The sequence below is a fragment of the Nematostella vectensis genome, chromosome 5 (assembly GCF_932526225.1).
Source record: "Nematostella vectensis chromosome 5, jaNemVect1.1, whole genome shotgun sequence".
NCBI classification, from domain to species: domain Eukaryota; kingdom Metazoa; phylum Cnidaria; class Anthozoa; order Actiniaria; family Edwardsiidae; genus Nematostella; species Nematostella vectensis.
Genome location: NC_064038.1, coordinates 16,142,916 through 16,166,599, shown reverse-complemented (window position 1 = coordinate 16,166,599; position 23,684 = coordinate 16,142,916). Strand labels below are relative to the sequence as shown.

The following is a 23,684-nucleotide window of genomic DNA, read 5'->3' as shown; positions in this document are numbered from 1 at the left end:
CAACGCAATGTACTAACCAGTATACAAACTTGGCGATATTGATTTGAGATAAAGAAAAACTGACAAATGAATGGAAGCTTCCTGTGGAGTTCTAAGCTTTTTGCTTATGCTATTAAACAAGGTACGAGTGCAGACTCAGTATTGGGGCTTAAAGAACAACACAAAGACAAACAGTAAATTTGAAAAAAAAATGCCTCGACCAGTATTCGAACCTGGGTTATTGCGGCAACAACGCAATGTACTAACCAGTATACGATCACTTCGAGATTGATTTGAGATTTAAAAAAATGACAAATAAATGGAAGCTACCTATGGAGTTCTAAGGTTTTTGCTTTTGCTATTAAACAAGGTACGAGTGCAGACTCAGTATTGGGGCTTAAAGAACAACAGAAAGACAAACAAGTAAAGTTGAAAAAAATGACATGACCAGGATTCGAACCTGGGTTATTGCGGCCACAACGCAATGTACTAACCAGTATGCAAACTTGGCGATATTGATTTGAGATAAAGAAAAACTGACAAATGAATGGAAGCTTCCTGTGGAGTTCTAAGCTTTTTGCTTTTGCTATTAAACAAGGTACGAGTGCAGACTCAGTATTGGGGCTTAAAGAACAACACAAAGACAAACAAATAAAGTTAAAAAGATGCCGTGACCAGGAATCGAACCTGGGTTACTGCGGCCACAACGCAATGTACTAACCACTATACGATCACGCCGAGATTGATTTCAGATAAAGAAAAAATAACAAATAAATGGAAGCTTCCTATGCAGTTCTAAGCTTTTTGCTTATGCTCTTGAACAAGATAGGAGTGCATACACAGTATTGGGGCTTACAGAACAACACGAAGACAAACAAGTAAAGTTAAGAAAAAAAATGCCGTGACCAGGATTCGAACCTGGGTTATTGCGGCCACAACGCAATGTACTAACCACTATACGATCACGGCGAGATTGTATTCAGATAAAGAAAAAATGACAAATAAATGGAAGCTTCCCATGGAGTTCTAAGCTTTTTGCTTATGCTCTTAAACAAGGTACGAGTTCATACTCAGTATTGGGGCTTACAGAACAACACGAAGACAAACAAGTAAAGTTGAAAAAAAAATAAAATGATTAGGATTCGAACCTGGGTTATTGCGGCAACAACGCAATGTACTAACCAGTATACAATCAAGGGGAGATTGAATTCAGATAAAGAAAAACATGACAAATAAATGGAAGCTTCCTGTGGAGTTCTAAGCTTTTTGCTTTTGCTATTAAACAAGGTACGAGTGCAGACTCAGTATTGGGGCTTAAAGAACAACACAAAGACAAACAAATAAAGTTAAAAAGATGCCGTGACCAGGAATCGAACCTGGGTTACTGCGGCCACAACGCAATCTACTAACCACTATACGATCACGCCGAGATCGATTTGAGATAAAGAAAAAATAACAAATAAATGGAAGCTTCCTATGCAGTTCTAAGCTTTTTGCTTATGCTCTTGAACAAGATAGGAGTGAATACACAGTATTGGGGCTTACAGAACAACACGAAGACAAACAAGTAAAGTTAAGAAAAAAAATGCCGTGACCAGGATTCGAACCTGGGTTATTGCGGCCACAACTCAATGTACTGACCACTATACGATCACGGCGAGATTGAATTCAGATAAAGAAAAAATGACAAATGAATAGAAGCTTCCCATGGAGTTCTAAGCTTTTTGCTTATGCTCTTAAACAAGGTATGAGTTCATACTCAGTATTGGGGCTTACAGAACAACACGAAGACAAACAAGTAAAGTTGAAAAAATATGCCGTGACCAGGTTTCGAACCTGGGTTATTGCGACCACAACGCAATGTACTAACCAGTTTACGATCACTTCGAGATTGATTTGAGATAAAAAAAATGACAAAGAGAGGAGTTCTAAACTTTTTGCTTATGCTCTTGAACAAGGTACGAGTGCATACTCAGTACCGGGTCTTACAGAAAAACACGAAGACAAACAAGTAATGTTAAAAAAAATGCCGTGACCAGGACTCGAACCTGGGTTATTGCTGCCACAACGCAATGTACTAACCACTATACGATCACGGGGAGATTGAATTCTGATAAAGAAAAAATGACCAATAAATGGAAGCTTCCTGTGGAGTGCTAAACTTTTTGCTTATGATCTTAAACAAGGTACGAGTGCAGACTCAGTATTGGGGCTTAAAGAACAACACAAAGACAAACAAATAAAGTTAAAAAAATGCCGTGACCAGGAATCGAACCTGGGTTACTGCTGCCACAACGCAATCTACTAACCACTATACGATCACGCCGAGATTGATTGGAGATAAAGAAAAAATAACAAATAAATGGAAGCTTCCTATGGAGTTCTAAGCTTTTTGCTTATGCTCTTGAACAAGATAGGAGTGCATACGCAGTATTGGGGCTTACAGAACAACACGAAGACAAACAAGTAAAGTTAAGAAAAAAAATGCCGTGACCAGGATTCGAACCTGGGTTATTGCGGCCACAACGCAATGTACTAACCACAATACGATCACGGCGAGATTGAATTCAGATAAAGAAAAAAATGACAAATAAATGGAAGCATCCCATGGAGTTCTAAGCTTTTTGCTTATGCTCTTAAACAAGGTACGAGTTCATACTCAGTATTGTGACTTACAGAACAACACGAAGACAAACAAGTAAAGTTGAAAAAAAATGAAATGATTAGGATTCGAACCTGGGTTATTGCGGCAACAACGCAATGTACTAACCAGTATACAATCACGGGGAGATTGAATTAAAATAAAGAAAAACATGACAAATAAATGGAAGCTTCCTGTGGATTTCTAAGCTTTTTGCTTATGCTCTTAAACAAGGTACGAGTGCAGACTCAGTATTGGGGCTTAAAGAACAACACAAAGCCAAACAAGTAAAGTTAAAAAAAAAATAAAATGATGAGGATTCGAACCTGGGTTATTGCGGCCACAACGCAATGTACTAACCACTATACCATCACGGCGAGGATGATTTGAGACAAAGAAAACCTGATAAATAAATGGAAGCTTCCTGTGGAGTTCTAAGCTTTTTGCTTATGATCTTAAACAAGGTACGAGTGCAGACTCAGTATTGGGGCTTAAAGAACAACACAAAGACAAACAAATAAAGTTAAAAAATGCCGTGACCAGGAATCGAACCTAGGTTACTGCGACCACAACGCAATCTACTAACCACTATACGATCACGCCGAGATTGATTTGAGATAAAGAAAAAATAACAAATAAATGGAAGCTTCCTATGCAGTTCTAAGCTTTTTGCTTATGCTCTTGAACAAGATAGGAGTGCATACACAGTATTGGGGCTTACAGAACAACACGAAGACAAACAAGTAAAGTTAAGAAAAAAAATGCCGTGACCAGGATTCGAACCTGGGTTATTGCGGCCACAACGCAATGTACTAACCACTATACGATCACGGCGAGATTGTATTCAGATAAAGAAAAAATGACAAATAAATGGAAGCTTCCCATGGAGTTCTAAGCTTTTTGCTTATGCTCTTAAACAAGGTACGAGTTCATACTCAGTATTGGGGCTTACAGAACAACACGAAGACAAACAAGTAAAGTTGAAAAAAAAATAAAATGATTGGGATTCGAACCTGGGTTATTGCGGCAACAACGCAATGTACTAACCAGTATACAATCAAGGGGAGATTGAATTCAGATAAAGAAAAACATGACAAATAAATGGAAGCTTCCCATGGAGTTCTAAGCTTTTTGCTTATGCTCTTAAACAAGGTACGAGTTCATACTCAGTATTGGGGCTTACAGAACAACACGAAGACAAACAAGTAAAGTTGAAAAAAAAATAAAATGATTGGGATTCGAACCTGGGTTATTGCGGCAACAACGCAATGTACTAACCAGTATACAATCAAGGGGAGATTGAATTCAGATAAAGAAAAACATGACAAATAAATGGAAGCTTCCTGTGGAGTTCTAAGCTTTTTGCTTTTGCTATTAAACTAGGTAAGAGTGCAGACTCAGTATTGGGGCTTAAAGAACAACACAAAGACAAACAAATAAAGTTAAAAAGATGCCGTGACCAGGAATCGAACCTGGGTTACTGCGGCCACAACGCCATCTACTAACCACTATACGATCACGCCGAGATTGATTTGAGATAAAGAAAAAATAACAAATAAATGGAAGCTTCCTAAGCAGTTCTAAGCTTTTTGCTTATCCTCTTGAACAAGATAGGAGTGCATACGCAGTATTGGGGCTTACAGAACAACACAAAGACAAACAAGTAAAGTTAAGAAAAAAAATGCCGTGACAAGGATTCGAACCTGGGTTATTGCGGCCACAACGCAATGTACTGACCACTATACGATCACGGCGAGATTGAATTCAGATAAAGAAAAAATGACAAATAAATGGAAGATTCCCATGGAGTTCTAAGCTTTTTGCTTATGCTCTTAAACAAGGTATGAGTTCATACTCAGTATTGGGGCTTACAGAACAACACGAAGACAAACAAGTAAAGTTAAAAAAAATGCCGTGACCAGGACTCGAACCTGGGTTATTGCGACCACAACGCAATGTACTAACCAGTTTACGATCACTTCGAGATTGATTTGAGATAAAAAAAATGACAAAGAGAGTAGTTCTAAACTTTTTGCTTATGCTCTTGAACAAGGTACGAGTGCATACTCAGTACCGGGTCTTACAGAAAAACACGAAGACAAACAAGTAATGTTAAAAAAAATGCCGTGACCAGGACTCGAACCTGGGTTATTGCGGCCACAACGCAATGTACTAACCACTATACGATCACGGGGAGATTGAATTCTGATAAAGAAAAAATGACCAATAAATGGAAGCTTCCTGTGGAGTTCTAAGCTTTTTGCTTATGATCTTAAACAAGGTACGAATGCATACTCAGTATTGGGGCTTACAGAACAACACAAAGACAAACAAGTAAAGTTGAAAAAAATGACATGAACAGGATTCGAACCTGGGTTATTGCGGCCACAACGCAAGGTACTAACCAGTATACAAACTTGGCGATATTGATTTGAGATAAAGAAAAACTGACAAATGAATGGAAGCTTACTGTGGAGTTCTAAGCTTTTTGCTTATGCTTTTGAACAAGATGGGAGTGCATACTCAGTATTAGGGCTTATAGAACAACACGAAGACAAACAAGTGAAGTTGAAAAAAAAATGCCGTGACCAGGATTGGAACCTGGGTTATTGCGGCCACAACGCAATATAGTAACCACTATACGATCACGACGAGATTGAATTCAGATAAAGAAGAAAATGACAAATAAATGGAAGCTTCCTTTGGAGTTCTAAGCTTTTTGCTTTTTCTATTAAACAAGGTACGAGTGCAGACTCAGTATTGGGGCTTAAAGAACAACACAAAGACAAACAAATAAAGTTAAAAAAATGCCGTGACCAGGAATCGAACCTGGGTTACTGCGGCCACAACGCAATCTACTAACCACTATACGATCACGGCGAGATTGATTTGAGATAAAGAAAAAATAACAAATAAATGGAAGCTTCCTATGGAGTTCTAAGCTTTTTGCTTATGCTCTTGAACAAGATAGGAGTGCATACACAGTATTGGGGCTTACAGAACAACACGAAGACAAACAAGTAAAGTTAAGAAAAAAAATGCCGTGACCAGGATTCGAACCTGGGTTATTGCGGCCACAACGCAATGTACTAACCACTATACGATCACGGCGAGATTGATTTCATATAAAGAAAAAAATTACAAATAAATGGAAGCTTCCTGTGGAGTTCTAAGCTCTTTGCTTATGCTATTAAACAAGGAACGAGTGCAGACACAGTATTGGGGCTTATAGAACAACACAAGGACAAACAGTAAATTTGAAAAAAAAATGCCATGACCAGGATTCGAACCTGGGTTATTGCGTCAACAACGCAATGTACTAACCAGTATACGATCAGTTCGAGATTGATTTTGAGATAAAAAAAATAACAAATAAATGGAAGCTTCCTATGGAGTTCTAAGCTTTTTGCTTATGCTCTTGAACAAGATAGGAGTGCATACACAGTATTGGGGCTTACAGAACAACACGAAGACAAACAAGTAAAGTTAAGAAAAAAAATGCCGTGACCAGGATTCGAACCTGGGTTATTGCGGCCACAACGCAATGTACTAACCACTATACGATCACGGCGAGATTGAATTCAGATAAAGAAAAAATGACAAATAAATGGAAGCTTCCCATGGAGTTCTAAGCTTTTTGCTTATGCTCTTAAACAAGGTACGTGTTCATACTCAGTATCGGGGCTTAAAGAACAACAAGAAGACAAACAAGTAAAGTTGAAAAAAAAATGCCGTGACCAGGATTCGGACCTGGGTTATTGCGGCCACAACGCAATGTACTTACCACTATACGATCACGGCGAGATTGAATTCAGATAAAGAAAAAATAACAAATAAATGGAAGCTTCCTGTGGAGTTCTAAGCTTTTCGCTTATGCTCTTGAACAAGATAGGAGTGCAGACTCAGTATTGGGGCTTAAAGAACAACACAAGGACAAACAAGTAAAGTTGAAAATAAATGACATGACCAGAATTCGAACCTGTGTTATTTTGGCCACAACGCAATGTACTAACAAGTATACAATCTCGGCGAGAGTGATTTGAGACAAAGAAAAACTGACAAATAAATGGAAGCTTCCTGTGGAGTTCTAAGCTTTTTGCTTTTGCTATTAAACAAGGTCCGAGTGCAGACTCAGTATTGGGGCTTAAAGAACAACACAAAGACAAACAAATAAAGTTAAAAAAATGCCGTGACCAGGAATCGAACCTTAGTTACTGCTGCCACAACGCAATCTACTAACCACTATACGATCACGCCGAGATTGATTTGAGATAAAGAAAAACTAACAAATAAATGGAAGCTTCCTATGGAGTTCTAAGCTTTTTGCTTATGCTCTTGAACAAGATAGGAGTGCATACGCAGTATTGGGGCTTACAGAACAACACGAAGACAAATAAGTAAAGTTAAGAAAAAAAATGCCGTGACCAGGATTCGAACCTGGGTTATTAATTTTAATTTATTTAATTTAATTTTTAATTTATTTTAATTTAATTTATTGACTTTGCCCACGGAGAAAAAAAAATACACATACATAATACGTTATACATGAGAAACAGAACATGAATACATACAATAACGAAAGGGCAGGGTATCCGCCACAGCTAGGCCAATTACGGCGGACTCAGTATTGCGGCCACAACGCAATGTACTAACCACAATACGATCACGGCGAGATTGAATTCAGATAAAGAAAAAAATGACAAATAAATGGAAGCATCCCATGGAGTTCTAAGCTTTTTGCTTATGCTCTTAAACAAGGTACGAGTTCATACTCAGTATTGTGGCTTACAGAACAACACGAAGACAAACAAGTAAAGTTGAAAAAAAATGAAATGATTAGAATTCGAACCTGGGTTATTGCGGCAACAACGCAATGTACTAACCAGTAAACAATCACGGGGAGATTGAATTCAGATAAAGAAAAACTGACAAATGAATGGAAGCTTCCTGTGGAGTTCTAAGCTTTTTGCTTTTGCTTTTGAACAAGATGGGAGTGCATACTCAGTATTAGGGCTTATAGAACAACACAAAGACAAACAAGTGAAGTTGAAAAAAAAATGCCGTGACCAGGATTGGAACCTGGGTTATTGCGGCCACAACGCAATATAGTAACCACTATACGATCACGACGAGATTGAATTCAGATAAAGAAGAAAATGACAAATAAATGGAAGCTTCCTTTGGAGTTCTAAGCTTTTTGCTTTTTCTATTAAACAAGGTACGAGTGCAGACTCAGTATTGGGGCTTAAAGAACAACACAAAGACAAACAAATAAAGTTAAAAAAATGCCGTGATAAGGAATCGAACCTGGGTTACTGCGGCCACAACGCAATCTACTAACCACTATACGATCACGGCGAGATTGATTTGAGATAAAGAAAAAATAACAAATAAATGGAAGCTTCCTATGGAGTTCTAAGCTTTTTGCTTATGCTCTTGAACAAGATAGGAGTGCATACACAGTATTGGGGCTTACAGAACAACACGAAGACAAACAAGTAAAGTTAAGAAAAAAAATGCCGTGACCAGGATTCGAACCTGGGTTATTGCGGCCACAACGCAATGTACTAACCACTATACGATCACGGCGAGATTGATTTCATATAAAGAAAAAAATGACAAATAAATGGAAGCTTCCTGTATAGGTCTAAGCTTTTTGCTTATGCTATTAAACAAGGAACGAGTGCAGACTCAGTATTGGGGCTTAAAGAACAACACAAGGACAAACAGTAAATTTGAAAAAAAAATGCCATGACCAGGATTCGAACCTGGGTTATTGCGTCAACAACGCAATGTACTAACCAGTATACGATCAGTTCGAGATTGATTTGAGATAAAAAAAAATAACAAATAAATGGAAGCTTCCTATGGAGTTCTAAGCTTTTTGCTTATGCTCTTGAACAAGATAGGAGTGCATACACAGTATTGGGGCTTACAGAACAACACGAAGACAAACAAGTAAAGTTAAGAAAAAAAATGCCGTGACCAGGATTCGAACCTGGGTTATTGCGGCCACAACGCAATGTACTAACCACTATACGATCACGGCGAGATTGAATTCAGATAAAGAAAAAATGACAAATAAATGGAAGCTTTCCATGGAGTTCTAAGCTTTTTGCTTATGCTCTTAAACAAGGTACGTGTTCATACTCAGTATCGGGGCTTACAGAACAACAAGAAGACAAACAAGTAAAGTTGAAAAAAAAATGCCGTGACCAGGATTCGGACCTGGGTTATTGCGGCCACAACGCAATGTACTTACCACTATACGATCACGGCAAGATTGAATTCAGATAAAGAAAAAATAACAAATAAATGGAAGCTTCCTGTGGAGTTCTAAGCTTTTCGCTTATGCTCTTGAACAAGATAGGAGTGCAGACTCAGTATTGGGGCTTAAAGAACAACACAAGGACAAACAAGTAAAGTTGAAAATAAATGACATGACCAGAATTCGAACCTGTGTTATTTTGGCCACAACGCAATGTACTAACAAGTATACAATCTCGGCGAGAGTGATTTAAGACAAAGAAAAACTGACAAATAAATGGAAGCTTCCTGTGGAGTTCTAAGCTTTTTGCTTTTGCTATTAAACAAGGTCCGAGTGCAGACTCAGTATTGGGGCTTAAAGAACAACACAAAGACAAACAAATAAAGTTAAAAAAATGCCGTGACCAGGAATCGAACCTGGGTTACTGCTGCCACAACGCAATCTACTAACCACTATACGATCACGCCGAGATTGATTTGAGATAAAGAAAAACTAACAAATAAATGGAAGCTTCCTATGGAGTTCTAAGCTTTTTGCTTATGCTCTTGAACAAGATAGGAGTGCATACGCAGTATTGGGGCTTACAGAACAACACGAAGACAAATAAGTAAAGTTAAGAAAAAAAATGCCGTGACCAGGATTCGAACCTGGGTTATTAATTTTAATTTATTTAATTTAATTTTTAATTTATTTTAATTTAATTTATTGACTTTGCTCACGGAGAAAAAAAAATACACATACATAATACGTTATACATGAGAAACAGAACATGAATACATACAATAACGAAAGGGCAGGATATCCGCCACAGCTAGGCCAATTACGGCGGACTCAGTATTGCGGACACAACGCAATGTACTAACCACAATACGATCACGGCGAGATTGAATTCAGATAAAGAAAAAAATGACAAATAAATGGAAGCATCCCATGGAGTTCTAAGCTTTTTGCTTATGCTCTTAAACAAGGTACGAGTTCATACTCAGTATTGTGGCTTACAGAACAACACGAAGACAAACAAGTAAAGTTGAAAAAAAATGAAATGATTAGGATTCGAACCTGGGTTATTGCGGCAACAACGCAATGTACTAACCAGTATACAATCACGGGGAGATTGAATTCAGATAAAGAAAAACATGACAAATAAATGGAAGCTTCCTGTGGATTTCTAAGCTTTTTGCTTATGCTCTTAAACAAGGTACGAGTGCAGACTCAGTATTGGGGCTTAAAGAAGAACACAAAGCCAAACAAGTAAAGTTGAAAAAAAAAAAAATGATTAGGATTCGAACCTGGGTTATTGCGGCCACAACGCAATGTACTAACCACTATACCATCACAGCGAGGATGCTTTGAGACAAAGAAAACTTGATAAATAAATGGAAGCTTCCTGTGGAGTTCTAAGCTTTTTGCTTTTGCTATTAAACAAGGTACGAGTGCAGACTCAGTATTGGGGCTTAAAGAACAACACAAAGACAAACAAATAAAGTTAAAAAATGCCGTGACCAGGAATCGAACCTAGGTTACTGCGACCACAACGCAATCTACTAACCACTATACGATCACGCTGAGATTGATTTGAGATAAAGAAAAAATAACAAATAAATGGAAGCTTCCTATGCAGTTCTAAGCTTTTTGCTTATGCTCTTGAACAAGATAGGAGTGCATACACAGTATTGGGGCTTACAGAACAACACGAAGACAAACAAGTAAAGTTAAGAAAAAAAATGCCGTGACCAGGATTCGAACCTGGGTTATTGCGGCCACAACGCAATGTACTAACCACTATACGATCACGGCCAGATTGAATTCAGATAAAGAAAAAATGACAAATAAATGGAAGCTTCCTATGGAGTTCTAAGCTTTTTGCTTATGCTCTTAAACAAGGTACGAGTTCATACTCAGTATTGGGGCTTACAGAACAACACGAAGACAAACATGTAAAGTTGAAAAAAAATAATAAAATGATTAGGATTCGAACCTGGGTTATTGCGGCAACAACGCAATGTACTAACCAGTATACAATCAAGGGGAGATTGAATTCAGATAAAGAAAAACATGACAAATAAATGGAAGCTTCCTGTGGAGTTCTAAGCTTTTTGCTTTTGCTATTAAACAAGGTACGAGTGCAGACTCAGTATTGGGGCTTAAAGAACAACACAAAGACAAACAAATAAAGTTAAAAAGATGCCGTGACCAGGAATCGAACCTGGGTTACTGCGGCCACAACGCAATCTACTAACCACTATACGATCACGCCGAGATTGATTTGAGATAAAGAAAAAATAACAAATAAATGGAAGCTTCCTATGCAGTTCTAAGCTTTTTGCTTATGCTCTTGAACAAGATAGGAGTGCATACACAGTATTGGGGCTTACAGAACAACACGAAGACAAACAAGTAAAGTTAAGAAAACAAATGCCGTGACCAGGATTCGAACCTGGGTTATTGCGGCCACAACGCAATGTACTGACCACTATACGATCACGGCGAGATTGAATTCAGATAAAGAAAAAATGACAAATAAATGTAAGCTTCCCATGGAGTTCTAAGCTTTTTGCTTATGCTCTTAAACAAGGTATGAGTTCATACTCAGTATTGGGGCTTACAGAACAACACGAAGACAAACAAGTAAAGTTGAAAAAAATATGCCGTGACCAGGTTTCGAACCTGGGTTATTGCGACTACAACGCAATGTACTAACCAGTTTACGATCACTTCGAGATTGATTTGAGATAAAAAAAATGACAAAGAGAGGAGTTCTAAACTTTTTGCTTATGCTCTTGAACAAGGTACGAGTGCATACTCAGTACCGGGTCTTACAGAAAAACACGAAGACAAACAAGTAATGTTAAAAAAAATGCCGTGACCAGGACTCGAACCTGGGTTATTGCGGCCACAACGCAATGTACTAACCACTATACGATCACGGGGAGATTGAATTCTGATAAAGAAAAAATGACCAATAAATGGAAGCTTCCTGTGGAGTTCTAAGCTTTTTGCTTATGATCTTAAACAAGGTACGAATGCATACTCAGTATTGGGGCTTACAGAACAACACAAAGACAAACAAGTAAAGTTAAAAAAAATGCCGTGACCAGGACTCGAACCTGGGTTATTGCGGCCACAACGCAATGTACTAACCACTATACAATCACGGGGAGATTGAATTCTGATAAAGAAAAAATGACCAATAAATGGAAGCTTCCTGTGGAGTTCTAAGCTTTTTGCTTATGATCTTAAACAAGGTACGAGTGCAGACTCAGTATTGGGGCTTAAAGAACAACACAAAGACAAACAAATAAAGTTAAAAAAATGCCGTGACCAGGAATCGAACCTGGGTTACTGCTGCCACAACGCAATCTACTAACCACTATACGATCACGCCGAGATTGATTTGAGATAAAGAAAAAATAACAAATAAATGGAAGCTTCCTATGGAGTTCTAAGCTTTTTGCTTATGCTCTTGAACAAGATAGGAGTGCATACGCAGTATTGGGGCTTACAGAACAACACGAAGACAAACAAGTAAAGTTAAGAAAAAAAATGCCGTGACCAGGATTCGAACCTGGGTTATTGCGGCTACAACGCAATGTACTAACCACAATACGATCACGGCGAGATTGAATTCAGATAAAGAAAAAAATGACAAATAAATGGAAGCATCCCATGGAGTTCTAAGCTTTTTGCTTAAGCTCTTAAACAAGGTACGAGTTCATACTCATTATTGTGGCTTACAGAACAACACGAAGACAAACAAGTAAAGTTGAAAAAAAATGAAATGATTAGGATTCGAACCTGGGTTATTGCGGCAACAACGCAATGTACTAACCAGTATACAATCACGGGGAGATTGAATTCAGATAAAGAAAAACATGACAAATAAATGGAAGCTTCCTGTTGATTTCTAAGCTTTTTGCTTATGCTCTTAAACAAGGTACGAGTGCAGACTCAGTATTGGGGCTTAAAGAACAACACAAAGCCAAACAAGTAAAGTTGAAAAAAAAATAAAATGATTAGGATTCGAACCTGGGTTATTGCGGCCACAACGCAATGTACTAACCACTATACCATCACGGCGAGCATGATTTGAGACAAAGAAAACCTGATAAATAAATGGAAGCTTCCTGTGGAGTTCTAAGCTTTTTGCTTTTGCTATTAAACAAGGTACGAGTGCAGACTCAGTATTGGGGCTTAAAGAACAACACAAAGACAAACAAATAAAGTTAAAAAATGCCGTGACCAGGAATCGAACCTAGGTTACTGCGACCACAACGCAATCTACTAACCACTATACGATCACGCCGAGATTGATTTGAGATAAAGAAAAAATAACAAATAAATGGAAGCTTCCTATGCAGTTCTAAGCTTTTTGCTTATGCTCTTGAACAAGATAGGAGTGCATACACAGTATTGGGGCTTACAGAACAACACGAAGACAAACAAGTAAAGTTAAGAAAAAAAATGCCGTGACCAGGATTCGAACCTGGGTTATTGCGGCCACAACGCAATGTACTAACCACTATACGATCACGGCGAGATTGAATTCAGATAAAGAAAAAATGACAAATAAATGGAAGCTTCCCATGGAGTTCTAAGCTTTTTGCTTATGCTCTTAAACAAGATACGAGTTCATACGCAGTATTGGGGCTTACAGAACAACACGAAGACAAACAAGTAAAGTTGAAAAAAAAAAATGATTAGGATTCGAACCTGGGTTATTGCGGCAACAACGCAATGTACTAACCAGTATACAATCAAGGGGAGATTGAATTCAGATAAAGAAAAACATGACAAATAAATGGAAGCTTCCTGTGGAGTTCTAAGCTTTTTGCTTTTGCTATTAAACAAGGTACGAGTGCAGACTCAGTATTGGGGCTTAAAGAACAACACACAGACAAACAATAAAAGTTAAAAAGATGCCGTGACCAGGAATCGAACCTGGGTTACTGCTGCCACAACGCAATCTACTAACCACTATACGATCACGCCGAGATTGATTTGAGATAAAGAAAAAATAACAAATAAATGGAAGCTTCCTATGCAGTTCTAAGCTTTTTGCTTATGCTCTTGAACAAGATAGGAGTGCATACACAGTATTGGGGCTTACAGAACAACACGAAGACAAACAAGTAAAGTTAAGAAAAAAAATGCCGTTACCAGGATTCGAACCTGGGTTATTGCGGCCACAACGCAATGTACTGACCACTATACGATCACAGCGAGATTGAATTCAGATAAAGAAAAAATGACAAATAAATGGAAGCTTCCCATGGAGTTCTAAGCTTTTTGCTTATGCTCTTAAACAAGGTATGAGTTCACACTCAGTATTGGGGCTTACAGAACAACACGAAGACAAACAAGTAAAGTTAAAAAAAATGCCGTGACCAGGACTCGAACCTGGGTTATTGCGACCACAACGCAATGTACTAACCAGTTTACGATCACTTCGAGATTGATTTGAGATAAAAAAAATGACAAAGAGAGGAGTTCTAAACTTTTTGCTTATGCTCTTGAACAAGGTACGAGTGCATACTCAGTACCGGGTCTTACAGAAAAACACGAAAACAAACAAGTAATGTTAAAAAAAATGCCGTGACCAGGACTCGAACCTGGGTTATTGCGGCCACAACGCAATGTACTAACCACTATACGATCACGGGGAGATTGAATTCTGATAAAGAAAAAATGACCAATAAATGGAAGCTTCCTGTGGAGTTCTAAGCTTTTTGCTTATGATCTTAAACAAGGTACGAATGCATACTCAGTATTGGGGCTTACAGAACAACACAAAGACAAACAAGTAAAGTTGAAAAAAATGACATGACCAGGATTCGAACCTGGGTTATTGCGGCCACAACGCAATGTACTAACCAGTACACAAACTTGGCGATATTGATTTGAGATAAAGAAAAACTGACAAATGAATGGAAGCTTACTGTGGAGTTCTAAGCTTTTTGCTTATGCTTTTGAACAAGATGGGAGTGCATACTCAGTATTAGGGCTTATAGAACAACACGAAGACAAACAAGTGAAGTTGAAAAAAAAATGCCGTGACCAGGATTCGAACCTGGGTCATTGCGGCCACAACGCAATGTACTAACCACTATACGATCACGGCGAGATTGATTTCATATAAAGAAAAAAATGACAAATAAATGGAAGCTTCCTGTGGAGTTCTAAGCTTTTTGCTTATGCTATTAAACAAGGAACGAGTGCAGACTCAGTATTGGGGCTTACAGAACAACACAAAGAAAAAAAAATAAAGTTAAAAAAATGCCGTGACCAGGAATCGAACCTGGGTTACTGCGGCCACAACGCAATCTACTAACCAGTATACGATCACTTCGAGATTGATTTGAGATTTAAAAAAAATGACAAATAAATGGAAGCTACCTATGGAGTTCTAAGGTTTTTGCTTTTGCTATTAAACAAGGTACGATTGCAGACTCAGTATTGGGGCTTAAAGAACAACAGAAAGACAAACAAGTAAAGTTAAAAAAAAAATGCCATGACCAGGATTCGAACCTGGGTTATTGCGTCAACAACGCAATGTACTAACCAGTATACGATCAGTTCGAGATTGATTTGAGATAAAAAAAATAACAAATAAATGGAAGCTTCCTATGGAGTTCTAAGCTTTTTGCTTATGCTCTTGAACAAGATAGGAGTGCATACACAGTATTGGGGCTTACAGAACAACACGAAGACAAACAAGTAAAGTTAAGAAAAAAAATGCCGTGACCAGGATTCGAACCTGGGTTATTGCGGCCACAACGCAATGTACTAACCACTATACGATCACGGCGAGATTGAATTCAGATAAAGAAAAAATGACAAATAAGTGGAAGCTTCCCATGGAGTTCTAAGCTTTTTGCTTATGCTCTTAAACAAGGTACGTGTTCATACTCAGTATTGGGGCTTACAGAACAACACAAAGAAAAAAAAATAAAGTTAAAAAAATGCCGTGACCAGGAATCGAACCTGGGTTACTGCGGCCACAACGCAATCTACTAACCACTATACGATCAAGCGGAGATTGATTTGAGATAAAGAAAAAATAACAAATAAATGGAAGCTTCCAATGGAGTTCTAAGCTTTTTGCTTATGCTCTTGAACAAGATAGGAGTACATACACAGTATTGGGGCTTACCGAACAACACGAAGACAAACAAGTAAAGTTAAGAAAAAAAATGCCGTGACCAGGATTCGAACCTGGGTTATTGCGGCAACAACGCAATGTACTAACCAGTATACAATCAAGGGGAGATTGAATTCAGATAAAGAAAAACATGACAAATAAATGGAAGCTTCCTGTGGAGTTCTAAGCTTTTTGCTTATGCTCTTAAACAAGGTACGAGTGCAGACTCAGTATTGGGGCTTAAAGAACAACACAAAGACAAACAAGTAAAGTTGAAAAAAAAAATGCCATGACCAGGATTCGAACCTGTGTTATTGCGGCCACAACGCAATGTACTTACCACTATACGATCACGGCGAGGATGATTTGAGACAAAGAAAAAATGACCAATAAATGGAAGCTTCCTAAGCTTTTTGCTTATGATCTTAAACAAGGTACGAGTGCATACTCAGTATTGGGGCTTACAGAACAACACGAAGACAAACAAGTAAAGTTGAAAAAAATGACATGACCAGGATTCGAACCTGGGTTATTGCGGCCACAACGCAATGTACTAACCAGTATACAAACTTGGCGATATTGATTTGAGATAAAGAAAAACTGACAAATGAATGGAAGCTTCCTGTGGAGTTCTAAGCTTTTTGCTTATGCTATTAAACAAGGTACGAGTGCAGACTCAGTATTGGGGCTTAAAGAACAACACAAAGACAAACAGTAAATTTGAAAAAAAAATGCCTCGACCAGTATTCGAACCTGGGTTATTGCGGCAACAACGCAATGTACTAACCAGTATACGATCACTTCGAGATTGATTTGAGATTTAAAAAAATGACAAATAAATGGAAGCTACCTATGGAGTTCTAAGGTTTTTGCTTTTGCTATTAAACAAGGTACGAGTGCAGACTCAGTATTGGGGCTTAAAGAACAACAGAAAGACAAACAAGTAAAGTTGAAAAAAATGACATGACCAGGATTCGAACCTGGGTTATTGCGGCCACAACGCAATGTACTAACCAGTATGCAAACTTGGCGATATTGATTTGAGATAAAGAAAAACTGACAAATGAATGGAAGCTTACTGTGGAGTTCTAAGCTTTTTGCTTATGCTCTTAAACAACGTACGAGTGCATACTCAGTAATGGGGCTAACAGGACAACAGGAAGACAAACAAGTAAAGTTGAAAAAAAAAATGCAGTGACCAGGATTCGAACCTGTGTTACTGCGGCCACAACGCAATGTACTAACCACTATACGATCACGGCGAGGATGATTTGAGACAAAGAAAAACTGACAAATAAATGGAAGCTTCCTGTGGAGTTTTGCTTATGATCTTAAACAAGGTACGAGTGCATACTCAGTATTGGGGCTTACAGAACAACACGAAGACAAACAAGTAAAGTAGAAAAATTGACATGACCAGGATTCGAACCTGGGTTATTGCGGCCACAACGCAATGTACTAACCAGTATACAAACTTGGCGATATTGATTTGAGATAAAGAAAAACTGACAAATGAATGGAAGCTTCCTGTGGAGTTCTAAGCTTTTTGCTTATGCTATTAAACAAGGTACGAGTGCAGACTCAGTATTGGGGCTTAAAGAACAACACTAAGACAAACAGTAAATTTGAAAAAAAAAAATGCCTCGACCAGTATTCGAACCTGGGTTATTGCGGCAACAACGCAATGTACTAACCAGTATACGATCACTTCGAGATTGATTTGAGATTTAAAAAAATGACAAATAAATGGAAGCTACCTATGGAGTTCTGAGGTTTTTGCTTTTGCTATTAAACAAGGTACGAGTGCAGACTCAGTATTGGGGCTTAAAGAACAACAGAAAGACAAACAAGTAAAGTTGAAAAAAAAAATGCCATGACCAGGATTCGAACCTGGGTTATTGCGTCAACAACGCAATGTACTAACCAGTATACGATCAGTTCGAGATTGATTTGAGATAAAAAAAAATAACAAATAAATGGAAGCTTCCTATGGAGTTCTAAGCTTTTTTGCTTATGCTCTTGAACAAGATAGGAGTGCATACACAGTATTGGGGCTTACAGAACAACACGAAGACAAACAAGTAAAATTAAGAAAAAAAATACCGTGACCAGGATTCGAACCTGGGTTATTGCTGCAACAACGCAATGTACTAACCACTATACGATCACGGCGAGATTGAATTCAGATAAAGAAAAAAATGACAAATAAATGGAAGCTTCCCATGGAGTTTTAAGCTTTTTGCTTATGCTCTTAAATAAGGTACGAGTTCATACTCAGTATTGGGGCTTACAGAACAACACAAAGAAAAACAAATAAAGTTAAAAAAATGTCGTGACCAGGAATTGAACGTGGGTTACTGTGGCCACAACGCAATCTACTAACCACTATACGATCACGCCGAGATTGATTTGAGATAAAGAAAAAATGACAAATAAATGGAAGCTTTCTGTGGAGTTCTAAGCTTTTTGCTTATGTCTTAAACAAGGTACGAGTTCATACTCAGTATTGGGGCTTACAGAACAACACGAAGACAGACAAGTAAAGTTGAAAAAATATGCCGTGACCAGGTTTCGAACCTGGGTTATTGTTGCCACAACGCAATGTACTAACCACTATACGATCACGGCGAGGATGATTTGAGATAAAAAAAATGACAAAGAGAGGAGTTCTAAACTTTTTGCTTATGCTCTTGAACAAGGTAAGAGTGCATACTCAGTACAGGGTCTTACAGAAAAACACGAAGACAAACAAGTAATGTTAAAAAAAAATGCCGTGACCAGGACTCGAACCTGGGTTATTGCGGCAACAACGCAATGTACTAACCACTATACGATCACGGGGAGATTGAATTCTGATAAAGAAAAAATGACCAATAAATGGAAGCTTCCTGTGGAGTTATAAGCTTTTTGCTTATGATCTTAAACAAGGTACGAGTGCATACTCAGTATTGGGGCTTACAGAACAACACGAAGACAAACAAGTAAAGTTGAAAAAAATGACATGACCAGGATTCGAACCTGGGTTATTGCGGCCACAACGCAATGTACTAACCAGTATACAAACTTGGCGATATTGATTTGAGATAAAGAAAAACTGACAAATGAATGGAAGCTTACTGTGGAGTTCTAAGCTTTTTGCTTATGCTCTTAAACAAGGTACGAGTTCATACTCAGTATTGGGGCTTACAGAACAACGCTAAGACAAACAAGTAAAGTTGAAAAAATATGCCCTGACCAGGTTTCGAACCTGGGTTATTGCGACCACAACGCAATGTACTAACCAGTTTACGATCACTTCGAGATTGATTTGAGATAAAAAAAAATGACAAAGAGAGGAGTTCTAAACTTTTTGCTTATGCTCTTGGACAAGGTACGAGTGCATACTCAGTACCGGGTCTTAGTAAAAACACGAAGACAAACAAGTAATGTTAAAAAAAATGCCGTGACCAGGACTCGAACCTGGGTTATTGCGGCCACAACGCAATGTACTAACCACTATACGATCACGGGGAGATTGAATTCTGATAAAGAAAAAATGACCAATAAATGGAAGCTTCCTGTGGAGTTCTAAGCTTTTTGCTTATGATCTTAAACAAGGTACGAATGCATACTCAGTACTGGGGCTTACAGAACAACACGAAGACAAACAAGTAAAGTTGAAAAAAATGACATGACCAGGATTCGAACCTGGGTTATTGCGGCCACAACGCAATGTACTAACCAGTATACAAACTTGGCGATATTGATTTGAGATAAAGAAAAACTGACAAATAAATGGAAGCTTCCTGTGGAGTTCTAAGCTTTTTGCTTATGCTCTTGAACAAGATAGGAGTGCATACACAGTATTGGGGCTTACAGAACAACACGAAGACAAACAAGTAAAGTTAAGAAAAAAAATGCCGTGACCAGGATTCGAACCTGGGTTATTGCGGCCACAACGCAATGTACTAACCACTATACGATCACGGCGAGATTGAATTCAGATAAAGAAAAAATGACAAATAAATGGAAGCTTCCCATGGAGTTCTAAGCTTTTTGCTTATGCTCTTAAACAAGGTACGAGTTCATACTCAGTATTGGGGCTTACAGAACAACACGAAGACAAACAAGTAAAGTTGAAAAAATATGCCGTGACCAGGTTTTGAACCTGGGTTATTGCGACCACAACGCAATGTACTAACCAGTTTACGATCACTTCGAGATTGATTTGAGATAAAAAAAAATGACAAAGAGAGGAGTTCTAAACTTTTTGCTTATGCTCTTGGACAAGGTACGAGTGCATACTCAGTACCGGGTCTTACAGAAAAACACCAATACAAACAAGTAATGTTAAAAAAAAAATGCCGTGACCAGGACTCGAACCTTGGTTATTGCGGCCACAACGCAATGTACTAACCACTATACGATCACGGCGAGATTGAACTCTGATAAAGAAAAAATGACCAATAAATGGAAGCTTCCTGTGGAGTTCTAAGCTTTTTGCTTATGCTCTTAAACAAGGTACGAGTGCAGACTCAGTATTGGGGCTTAAAGAACAACACAAAGACAAACAAGTAAAGTTGAAAAAAAAAATGCCATGACCAGGATTCGAACCTGTGTTATTGCGGCCACAACGCAATGTACTTACCACTATACGATCACGGCGAGGATGATTTGAGACAAAGAAAAAATGACCAATAAATGGAAGCTTCCTAAGCTTTTTGCTTATGATCTTAAACAAGGTACGAGTGCATACTCAGTATTGGGGCTTACAGAACAACACGAAGACAAACAAGTAAAGTTGAAAAAAATGAGATGACCAGGATTCGAACCTGGGTTATTGCGGCCACAACGCAATGTACTAACCAGTATACAAACTTGGCGATATTGATTTGAGATAAAGAAAAACTGACAAATGAATGGAAGCTTACTGTGGAGTTCTAAGCTTTTTGCTTATGCTTTTGAACAAGATTGGAGTGCATACTCAGTATTAGGGCTGATAGAACAACACGAAGACAAACAAGTGAAGTTGAAAAAAAAAATGCCGTGACCAGGATTTGAACCTGGGTTATTGCGGCCACAACGCAATATAGTAACCACCATACGATCACGACGAGATTGAATTCAGATAAAGAAGAAAATGACAAATAAATGGAAGCTTCCTTTGGAGTTCTAAGCTTTTTGCTTTTGCTATTAAACAAGGTACGAGTGCAGACTCAGTATTGGGGCTTAAAGAACAACACAAAGACAAACAAATAAAGTTAAAAAAATGCCGTGACCAGGAATCGAACCTGGGTTACTGCGGCCACAACGCAATCTACTAACCACTATACGATCACGGCGAGATTGATTTGAGATAAAGAGAAAAATACAAATAAATGGAAGCTTCCTATGGAGTTCTAAGCTTTTTGCTTATGCTCTTGAACAAGATAGGAGTGCATACACAGTATTGGGGCTTACAGAACAACACGAAGACAAACAAGTAAAGTTAAGAAAAAAAATGCCGTGACCAGCATTCGAACCTGGGTTATTGCGGCCACAACGCAATGTACTAACCACTATACGATCACGGCGAGATTGATTTCATATAAAGAAAAAAATGACAAATAAATGGAATCTTCCTGTGGAGTTCTAAGCTTTTTGCTTATGCTATTAAACAAGGAACGAGTGCAGACTCAGTATTGGGGCTTAAAGAACAACACAAGGACAAACAGTAAATTTGAAAAAAAAATGCCGTGACCAGTATTCGAACCTGGGTTATTGCGGCAACAACGCAATGTACTAACCAGTATACGATCACTTCGAGATTGATTTGAGATTAAAAAAAAATGACAAATAAATGGAAGCAACATATGGAGTTCTAAGGTTTTTGCTTTTGCTATTAAACAAGGTACGATTGCAGACTCAGTATTGGGGCTTAAAGAACAACAGAAAGACAAACAAGTAAAGTTAAAAAAAAATGCCATGACCAGGATTCGAACCTGGGTTATTGCGTCAACAACGCAATGTACTAACCAGTATACGATCAGTTCGAGATTGATTTGAGATAAAAAAAATAACAAATAAATGGAAGCTTCCTATGGAGTTCTAAGCTTTTTGCTTATGCTCTTGAACAAGATAGGAGTGCATACACAGTATTTGGGCTTACAGAACAACACGAAGACAAACAAGTAAAGTTAAGAAAAAAAATGCCGTGACCAGGATTCGAACCTGGGTTATTGCGGCCACAACGCAATGTACTAACCACTATACGATCACGGCGAGATTGAATTCAGATAAAGAAAAAATGACAAATAAATGGAAGCTTCCCATGGAGTTCTAAGCTTTTTGCTTATGCTCTTAAACAAGGTACGAGTTCATACTCAGTATTGGGGCTTACAGAACAACACAAAGAAAAAAAAATAAAGTTAAAAAAATGCCGTGACCAGGAATCGAACCTGGGTTACTGCGGCCAAAACGCAATCTACTAACCACTATACGATCACGCCGAGATTGATTTGAGATAAAGAAAAAATAACAAATAAATGGAAGCTTCCTATGGAGTTCTAAGCTTTTTGCTTATGCTCTTGAACAAGATAGGAGGGCATACACAGTATTGGGGCTTACCGAACAACACTAAGACAAACAAGTAAAGTTAAGAAAAAAAATGCCGTAACCAGGATTCGAACCTGGGTTATTGCGGCAACAACGCAATGTACTAACCAGTATACAATCAAGGGGAGATTGAATTCAGATAAAGAAAAACATGACAAATAAATGGAAGCTTCCTGTGGAGTTCTAAGCTTTTTGCTTATGCTCTTAAACAAGGTACGAGTGCAGACTCAGTATTGGGGCTTAAAGAACAACACAAAGACAAACAAGTAAAGTTGAAAAAAATGCCATGACCAGGTTTCGAACCTGTGTTATTGCGGCCACAACGCAATGTACTAACCACTATACGATCACGGCGAGGATGATTTGAGACAAAGAAAAAATAACAAATAAATGGAAGCTAATTCCTATGGAGTTCTAAGCTTTTTGCTTATGCTCTTGAACAAGATAGGAGTGCATACACAGTATTGGGGCTTACAGAACAACACGAACACAAACAAGTAAAGTTAAGAAAAAAATGCCGTGACCAGGATTCGAATATGAGTTATTGCGGCCACAACGCAATGTACTAACCACTATACGATCACGGCGAGATTGAATTCAGATAAAGAAAAAATGACAAATAAATGGAAGCTTCCCATGGAGTTCTAAGCTTTTTGCTTATGCTCTTAAACAAGGTACGAGTTCATACTCAGTATTGGGGCTTACAGATCATCACGAAGACAAACAAGTAAAGTTGAAAAAATATGCCGTGACCAGGTTTCGAACCTGGGTTATTGCGACCACAACGCAATGTACTAACCAGTTTACGATCACTTCGAGATTGATTTGAGATAAAAAAAAATGACAAAGAGAGGAGTTCTACACATTTTGCTTATGCTCTTGAACAAGGTACGAGTGCATACTCAGTACCGGGTCTTACAGAAAAACACGAAGACAAACAAGTAATGTTAACAAAAAATGCAGTGACCAGGACTCGAACCTGGGTTATTGCGGCCACAACGCAATGTACTAACCACTATACGATCACGGGAAGATTAAATTCTGATAAAGAAAAAATGACCAATAAATGGAAGCTTCCTAAGCTT

At 38.2% G+C, this 23,684-nt stretch overlaps 18 non-coding genes across 18 annotated transcripts; all 18 read right to left on the bottom strand.

Annotated features, from left to right (window-relative positions):
- Positions 1-876: 876 nt before the first annotated feature.
- Trnah-gug lies at positions 877-948 on the bottom strand. The gene has a single exon. It is a non-coding gene; the product is annotated as a tRNA-His (tRNA).
- Positions 949-1,565: 617 nt separating this feature from the next.
- On the bottom strand, positions 1,566-1,637 carry Trnah-gug. Its single transcript has one exon. It is a non-coding gene; the product is annotated as a tRNA-His (tRNA).
- A 1,745-nt stretch (positions 1,638-3,382) lies between these two features.
- Positions 3,383-3,454, bottom strand: Trnah-gug. The gene has a single exon. It is a non-coding gene; the product is annotated as a tRNA-His (tRNA).
- A 2,205-nt stretch (positions 3,455-5,659) lies between these two features.
- Trnah-gug lies at positions 5,660-5,731 on the bottom strand. Its single transcript has one exon. It is a non-coding gene; the product is annotated as a tRNA-His (tRNA).
- Positions 5,732-6,119: 388 nt separating this feature from the next.
- On the bottom strand, positions 6,120-6,191 carry Trnah-gug. Its single transcript has one exon. It is a non-coding gene; the product is annotated as a tRNA-His (tRNA).
- Positions 6,192-6,349: 158 nt separating this feature from the next.
- On the bottom strand, positions 6,350-6,421 carry Trnah-gug. The gene has a single exon. It is a non-coding gene; the product is annotated as a tRNA-His (tRNA).
- A 1,716-nt stretch (positions 6,422-8,137) lies between these two features.
- Positions 8,138-8,209, bottom strand: Trnah-gug. Its single transcript has one exon. It is a non-coding gene; the product is annotated as a tRNA-His (tRNA).
- Positions 8,210-8,597: 388 nt separating this feature from the next.
- Positions 8,598-8,669, bottom strand: Trnah-gug. Its single transcript has one exon. It is a non-coding gene; the product is annotated as a tRNA-His (tRNA).
- Positions 8,670-8,827: 158 nt separating this feature from the next.
- Trnah-gug lies at positions 8,828-8,899 on the bottom strand. The gene has a single exon. It is a non-coding gene; the product is annotated as a tRNA-His (tRNA).
- Positions 8,900-10,613: 1,714 nt separating this feature from the next.
- On the bottom strand, positions 10,614-10,685 carry Trnah-gug. The gene has a single exon. It is a non-coding gene; the product is annotated as a tRNA-His (tRNA).
- Positions 10,686-11,304: 619 nt separating this feature from the next.
- On the bottom strand, positions 11,305-11,376 carry Trnah-gug. Its single transcript has one exon. It is a non-coding gene; the product is annotated as a tRNA-His (tRNA).
- Positions 11,377-13,350: 1,974 nt separating this feature from the next.
- Positions 13,351-13,422, bottom strand: Trnah-gug. Its single transcript has one exon. It is a non-coding gene; the product is annotated as a tRNA-His (tRNA).
- A 1,512-nt stretch (positions 13,423-14,934) lies between these two features.
- On the bottom strand, positions 14,935-15,006 carry Trnah-gug. Its single transcript has one exon. It is a non-coding gene; the product is annotated as a tRNA-His (tRNA).
- Positions 15,007-15,621: 615 nt separating this feature from the next.
- On the bottom strand, positions 15,622-15,693 carry Trnah-gug. The gene has a single exon. It is a non-coding gene; the product is annotated as a tRNA-His (tRNA).
- Positions 15,694-19,923: 4,230 nt separating this feature from the next.
- On the bottom strand, positions 19,924-19,995 carry Trnah-gug. Its single transcript has one exon. It is a non-coding gene; the product is annotated as a tRNA-His (tRNA).
- A 372-nt stretch (positions 19,996-20,367) lies between these two features.
- Trnah-gug lies at positions 20,368-20,439 on the bottom strand. The gene has a single exon. It is a non-coding gene; the product is annotated as a tRNA-His (tRNA).
- Positions 20,440-21,506: 1,067 nt separating this feature from the next.
- Positions 21,507-21,578, bottom strand: Trnah-gug. Its single transcript has one exon. It is a non-coding gene; the product is annotated as a tRNA-His (tRNA).
- A 616-nt stretch (positions 21,579-22,194) lies between these two features.
- Positions 22,195-22,266, bottom strand: Trnah-gug. The gene has a single exon. It is a non-coding gene; the product is annotated as a tRNA-His (tRNA).
- Between the last annotated feature and the right edge of the window lie 1,418 nt (positions 22,267-23,684).